This window comes from Amblyomma americanum, chromosome 9 (genome assembly GCF_052857255.1).
Source record: "Amblyomma americanum isolate KBUSLIRL-KWMA chromosome 9, ASM5285725v1, whole genome shotgun sequence".
Taxonomy (NCBI): domain Eukaryota; kingdom Metazoa; phylum Arthropoda; class Arachnida; order Ixodida; family Ixodidae; genus Amblyomma; species Amblyomma americanum.
In genome coordinates this window covers 12,535,985-12,543,573 of record NC_135505.1, presented here as the reverse complement: position 1 = coordinate 12,543,573, position 7,589 = coordinate 12,535,985, and the positions used below count along the sequence as shown (strand labels likewise).

Sequence of the window (7,589 nt, the reverse complement as noted above, 5' to 3'; positions counted from 1 at the left end):
CTGGTCCAGTAGACATAGGTCTATAGACTGTATATAGACATTCCAGTTATGTGGCCTGGCAATGCTGTAGACATTTGTCTATAGACAGTCTGTAGGGCTCTGTCTAAAAAACCTTAATAGACCATTGTCTGTGACTGCCTATAGACAGTCTACAACTGTTGAAAAAGGTCACCACACGGTCTTCACAAATGACATGACGATCAATATGCTTACAATTTAGTTTATTTCCAAGCTATGCAGGCAAGGAATATGCACCACATGCACCATAAGAATGCACCACATAAAAATAAATGTTGAAAGTAATGGTCCGACTAGATTCCTCAGAAGCAATCTTGCGACCTGTTGTCTGCAGTCAGTCATCCGGGCATGTTGACCTGTACAGTGGGAGGAAAATAATAAGAGGAACTGAAAAAAAAATTTCCACTCCATCTCTACAAATGCACTTTACAACACAAGGCATATATATCCTGGCTATCCCATTCAAGAAAGCTAGTCGATGTTTTGGTTTGGTTTTATGTGGTCCAAAAACCCAAGGTGACTCAGGCTTTGAGAGGCGCCGTAGTGAAAGGTTGCGGAGTAATTTCGACCACCTAGACCAGGATCGAACCTGCATCATTCAGGTTGTAGTAGTAGTACGGTTTATTTGGGACGGTTTATCTGTAGTGAACTTCATGATGTACTCAATCACATTTTAGTTAGGTTTCCTTCTTCGCCAATCTTTTTACTTCGCGATTTCAACATGCCAAAAATAATTTGGTCTGGCGCGTTCCCTTCCACTCTGGATTCGTCACCTGACACGATTGGTTTCATAAATCTGTGCACTGACTTCAATTTTTCTCAGCTCATTACCCAGCCAACCCGTATCACCACTACTAGCGCTAACATTCTTGATCTTGTTCTAACTACGCTTCCTGAGCTAGTTCATTCATTGACATTTCTACCAGGCCTCAGTGACCACTCCTTCATCCAGTATGACCTTAAAGATACTAGCACACGTGTGCGACCCAATCCCAAATATATCAGAGTTTATTCGAAGGCAAATTTTCCGTCGATTAACGCTGAACTCGAAATCTTCTTAGGAGAGTGCATGCCAAACTTTATAACCATACTGTGGAAGCGAACTGGCGCCTTTTTAAAGAAAAAGTTCATTTTCTCGTCCAAAAACACATACCTTTACGCGTCATATCAGGCAAGCAACGTTCCCCATGGTTCACTGCCACATTAAAACGCCTTTTAAGTAAAAAAAAAAACGAGTTTATCGTAGAGCGAAAACCACCGGTTGCCCTGATCACTGGGATGTGTATCGTGCCATAACATCTGAGTATCGAAAAGCCTTAAGAAACGCCAAGCAGGTTTTCTTCCAGAGTACGCTTCCGTTTTTGTTGATTGATAATGCAAAATAATTTTGGAACATCATTTCTGGTCCCAAGCATAAAGCAATAGCTCTGAACGATAGAAGCGGCGCAGCCATTCCTTCATCAGAATGCCCTCAAGTGCTAAACGACGCCTTCTCAAATACTTTTTTACAGCAATCATCTGTTTCTCTGCCCTCTTTTCAGCCTGTGCAGATTCCATTAATGGACCCAATTGTGTTTCACAGTCTTGGTATAGAAAGTCTATTTAATAATCTCAAAATTTCTTCGTCTTCGGGAATTGACGACATAAATTCTAAATTTTTAAACAATACAAGTGTTTACTCTTCCATTTACTTGTGTGCACTGTTTTCGCAATCTTTGAATTCAGGAAAGCTACCCGGGGACTGGAAGGTGGGTAAGGTGGTACCAATATTCAAGTCTGGTGATGCTCATTGTGCTCTTAATTACAGACCCATATCATTAACGAGTGTCCCGTGTAAACTGTTTGAACATGTCATTTATTCTAATCTGGTTAAATTTCTAGAAAATCATTCGTTTTTTTCCCTCATCAGCATGGCTTTCGTCAATCATTTTCTTGTGAAACGCAACTCATTTCCTTCACCCATGATTTATTTGATGCATTAGACAAGGGATTTTTCATTGACTGTGTATTTTTAGATTTTCAGAAAGCATTCGATCTTGTTAATCACCAACTACTTTGTTTTAAGCTCGGCAAACTAAACATCGACCCAAACATCCTTTCATGGATCGAGAGTTTTTTGCGTAACAGAACTCAATTCGTCACTGCAAATAACGCTGATTCCTCACCATGCTCTGTTACCTCAGGCGTGCCTCAAGGTTCCGTGCTCGGGCTGCTATTGTTTCTAATATACATTAACGATCTACCAATTTCTATTAACTCCACAATTAGGCTTTTCGCAGATGATTGCGTTATTTATCGAGTAATCAAATCCGCTTCAGACTCATCCTTACTTCAATGTAACTTAAATAAGGTATCTAGTTGGTGTAATATTTGGCTCATGAGACTGAATACTAACAAGTGTAAGGTCATGCATATTTCACACCGGTCTGCTAACGAAAATCTTATTCCCTACAATATTTCAGGTTCCGTCCTTGAGCAAGTTACCACAAATAAATATTTAGGGGTTCATATAACTGCTAACCTTTCATGGCAGGCACATGTTGATTATATTGTTAACAATGCTAACCGCATGCTTGGCTACTTGCGTCGTAATTTTTCCATGGCTCCATCTTCTTTAAAACTGCTACTCTATAAAACCTTAGTCAGATCGAAATTAGAATATGCGTGCTCTGTGTGGGACCCGGGACTTGAAACTCTTACTAATCAGTTAGAGTCAGTACAGAATCGTAGCGCTCGATTTATTTTGTCTAATTTTTCCCGCACTGCTAGTGTAACTACAATGAAAAATACTTTGAACATTCCTAGCCTTTCCCTTCGTAGAAAACTCGCGCGAATACTAACTTTTCACAAGATTTACTACCACAATCATCAGCTAAAACGGGATCTTCTATTTGAACCATCGTTCATATCACCTCGCACGGATCATCGCCACAAGGTACGCATTCCATACTGCCGAAGCAATGCATATTTTAACTCGTTTATACCCAAGACGGCGAGCGATTGGAACCACCTGCCCACCTTTGTTGCCGACATTTCTGACACCTGTTTATTCAAAAATGCCGCGGAAAACTATGTGTTTGACTAGGCTGCTTTCTTACGTAATCTGATTTGTATTTTGTTCAAGCTTACGTTTTTTTCATTCCTTGCTGTATTACATTACATTTTCCATTTACTTTTCGTTTTCATTTTGCTCCATTGTTTTTACTTTTTTATCCACTCCCTTCTGTAACGCCCCACTGGGGCCCTGAAGGTATTGTAATAAATAAATAAATAAATGTGTTCAGCAACTTCTGAAAAGACTGAAAGCACTGACATTGGTCTATAGCTGTTCAAGTCTTCAAAAGCACCACATTTATGAATAGCTGGAACACGCGTAAGCTTTATTTGGTTTGGAAATATCCCTACTTGAAGTATGCAGTTGCATATATGCGTAAGGACTGGAGTTATCAGTGCGGCTACTGTTTTCACGGGGGGAACTTTCACATCATCGTAGGCTGATGCACAGTTGTCCTTCAGCGTCATGATTTTGTTGAGGACTTCTTTGGCACAAGCTGGAGCGAGAAATACAGCTTGAGGACATTGAACATTCATGTATTGTTCACATGATAATGTACCATGAATATCATTTGAGGCACCAACTTCTACAAAGTGCATGTTGAAAAGGTTTGAAATGTTTTCGTCAGTTCAGCCCTGTGAAGGTAATGCACAGCGGTAATGTCGTCTTGTGTAATAGCCTTAACTTGCAGCTTTTCTACAATCTCATTTACTTTGCTTAGCAAGTCCTCATCCAGGGTTTCAGTCAATATATGAAGCTCTAGGGTTAGAAAGCGACTACGCCACTCCAAATCATCTAGGTCCTGCTTCAGCTGAGTTATATCACTGCCTGCATTGTTAGATTCCAGCCCTTCAACTCGCTTCGTTAGTTGTTTTCTAGTTTTTTCTTGAACAGTCAGGTGGTTCTGAACGTCGTCAAACTTATCAGAGAGCAAATGCATTTGCGACTCAAATGCATCAAACTTTTTTGACAAAGGGAAAAGAGCATTAAGCTTCGTTTCAGTCTGCAGTAATCTGAGTATCACGTCGGAATCAAGCTGCGGATTTTCTGTGGTGCTTGTGCCCTTTTGGTTGCCTCGACAAGAGTCACATTTCCATGCTTTCTTTTTGGCTTCGCTCTTAGCATTGAAAGATTCTTCTGTTATTCCCGCACATGCACCACGACGAAAATTAATTTTGCACTCTGAGCATGTTGCAAAGATGCTATCAGTGAGTGGAAGACGGCAAGCACAACAACGAGCTATAGTACACTCAGATCTTTTACAAAAAACCAGTCCACTTAGCAGCAGCGACGACATAAAAGGAAAACAAAATCACACTGAGTGAGGCATAATTATGCACAAACCTGCACAAAGGCAGAGACGGTTACATGATGCTCGCAGTTACGGTCACCACTGCCAAGTGAGGTCCCAGTGGAAGGAATTTTCTTTTATAGCCCACAGTGAACCGTTGATGCTGTGCCGGATTTCCGGGTGACACCAACGACCACGCCTTCCTGGTCCGCTGCTCGAGACTACCGTCTGTCTTCAGGGCACGTGTGATGAAGAGTGAGATGTACGGCTGCACAGTGGGTAATCTGCACAGAGGCAGAGATGGTTATGTGATGCTCACAGTTATCGTCGCTACTTTGCAGTGGTGATGATAACTTGAGCACCTGAAGAACACGATAACCACTGAGCCATCGCCCTGGATTCATCATTTCATTAAATATGCATGACAAATTCTAAGTGGCTCTCATAAAACATTGAAACTAATATCCACATTCCGTGTAGCACTCTACCTCTACACTAAATACCTACTGCAAATACTGACCTCTGAATGCATTCCCTTTAAATTAATTGGAATAGAATACTTAGAAAACTTGTGCCACTTATCATCATTGACTCGCTATGAGCTGTTGAGAATGCTGCCCCATAAAACGTACATTCAGTGCTCCTTGCAAAAGGATCCCAACTGGAGAATATTCAAGCATTTATTCTTATACCCGCTATTGAACGAGCGCTTCAAAATACCCTGCATGAAGCCTGGTACGTATGCCGATACTCAAACGGGCACAAGCCATGCAAAACCTACCAGGCAGACTGCGAACCAGTTCACCACGGTTTTGTGCCCACAACTTGAAACACTAAGACGAAACAGCATACTCATACACCAGCGTGCGCTCTTTGGAACAAGCGGGTTACAGCGCTTCCATGCCGTGCTCATTATCCAGAAAAACTCAAACAGGACATAGTGGTTGCACCAGCGCCATTTCAGAACCAGACATGAGCTTCAGACAACAAGCTCATTCTTGTAAGGATGAAATACCATCTCAAATTCAGTTAATTTTTACTTCAAGTGCAGCCCGGACAGAGCAGTAAAAAGGAGACACTTGCATGCGGGTACCCTAATCTAACGCTGATAGAAAAATCAACGAAAGCAACGAACACGCTCAAAGTAAGAATTATTTCATTTAAACAATTAACGTGTTCATCAAAAGGCGCAGCCATAAAAAAACAGCGCGAGCAAAATTGCATTCGTGGTGCAAATAAGCGCCAAGTTAAATTGCCGTTTTTGTAATGTAGCAGTCTGAGATGAGAAACGCATACTCTGCCTCTAGCACAATTGGTGCTGAAATTTGTGCCCGCGTAAGCGGGGTTCATGAACGAGCCTCTCGGAACGAAATGTAAGCCATCTCTTATCGAGGCGACCTTTACTCAGCTTTCGAAATGAATTTCCCGCAGGCCAGCGGCGGCGGCCAACGGCTCGGATAACAGGGATGGACGAATCCATACGTGTGCAACGAAAGGGGAGACGGGATGCAGCTCGTAGGTTCTTCGCGTTGTTTGTACACGCTCGCCATTTGCGCCAGCAACCACTTTTTTTTCAACCATCACTCTATTAGCATTCCTCCACCGCCGCTTCACTACAACTTTGACAAACGCCTCGAGCTCTAGTCAACAGCGTTACAAAACATATTCGGTGAAACGTCGCTGCCCACGACGCGCACTGAGTGAGCGGCTACAACAAACAAGCAATTAATGCACACCTCTCAATGAACAGCACTCCATGGTCCCGACAGGCGATAACACAAAGAATAAAAAATAAATGTAATCCACCTCAGAACTCTATTGTGCGTTTCCGCAGATGCCAAGTAAATCGTGCTCACACGGCTCTAACGCATAGTTTCATTTCGGCCTTCACTCACGGGCTAAGCGATATTTCTGGCTGCGCACCTACCTTCCAACACGGAAAAGCCAGTAGAGAGCTCGCGAGGAGGGCTTACTGTCCCGGGTTTCGCACCGTGTGCCTTTCCGCGCGTTAGGAAAGACATAGCGGCACAGACGTAAGCGCATTATTCGAGAACATGGCGGCTGCCGCTGCTCACACAAACGTGCTACAAACGCCGCTTACAAACGTGGATAGGAAGTTTGTCGCTGCGCACATAATCTGCTCTGCACACACAGCACTGCTTAGAGTGGCTAAGGAGACCAAATGAATAAAAATAATCGTGTAGGCTTACCGTAAGTGGACGATTAATTTGAATTTCAATCAAAACGTCCACGAGAGAAAACTCCGCCGACGCCGACACACCGGCGCACACGGTCGTTTGCTGCCCGGATGATTTTCCGCCGACTCCGGGCAAAATGGGTAAAAAGTCAAACAAGCCAATTTCACGGTCATGTCTATATTGGTTGCACTCTTGCCAAGTGTAGCTTGCTCTAGCATCCAAGAACACAAAGGGCCATTGGATTAAAGCATAAATTCTCCACTCATGCTTTAAAAACCTTATTACTTTCGCGAAAACCAAAACCGAAACCTTACTACTTATTTCATGCGCGCCGCATCTCCCATCGAATAGTATGTGGCGCCCTTTTCAAATAATTGTAATGCTGCATAGCATAACGTCTTTTTGAGGAATCCAATCCAATCCACGGAGCTGTGCTGACGTGTCTCGCATGGGCTTCCGCCTCGAAGCCACTTTTCGGCAGAAAGAGTCAGCCTTCGGGCTCGAATATTTTGGACGACATCCGGGCCATTGTCCAGTGCCTGCTGCAGCCGGATTTTGCCAATCTACGGACACCTAGGCATATTGCCGGCTGACTGCCGGCCTAGCCATCGAGCTCGACCTAGCTCGTCACCTCTCCGCCGGGAACTGAGCGCCCAGGGACCCGCACAGATGGAGTACGCCGTGGAAGGGGAGAAAATATCACCGTCGGAGCTCGAGGCCGGAAAATGGGAAACCATTCTTCGTTACCGCGACCGACAACGAGGCCTGAAGAATAAAGGGCCCGCATCAACCGACGACGAGCCTGCGCAGGGGCACGGCCAAGGCAAGTCTAATTCCAATTTTCCATCGCGAAAAAACGGGAAGAAGCTACTTGCACTCGGCAAGAAAGCCCTTCTCCCGCGCTTACCGACCGACGACTACAAAATCGTCTGCCGACCACAAGGTTGGAATCTGAGGGACTGTGCGCCCGGACTACTACTCTTCTGCGCCTGCGAGGTGGCCAGGCTGCCGTATGATACGGTGAAGA

General features: G+C 44.0%; 1 long non-coding RNA gene across 2 annotated transcripts; it reads right to left on the bottom strand.

The window, feature by feature from the left end:
- Positions 1 to 213: 213 nt before the first annotated feature.
- On the bottom strand, positions 214 to 6,681 carry LOC144104909 (uncharacterized). 2 transcript variants are annotated; one of them, XR_013308653.1, is made up of 3 exons: positions 6,575 to 6,681; positions 4,418 to 4,648; positions 214 to 374 (listed from the first exon to the last, which is right to left on the bottom strand). It is a non-coding gene; the product is annotated as an uncharacterized LOC144104909 (long non-coding RNA). The 2 variants fall into 2 exon arrangements; XR_013308654.1 differs by lacking the exon at positions 6,575 to 6,681 and adding an exon at positions 6,292 to 6,383.
- Positions 6,682 to 7,589: the final 908 nt, after the last annotated feature.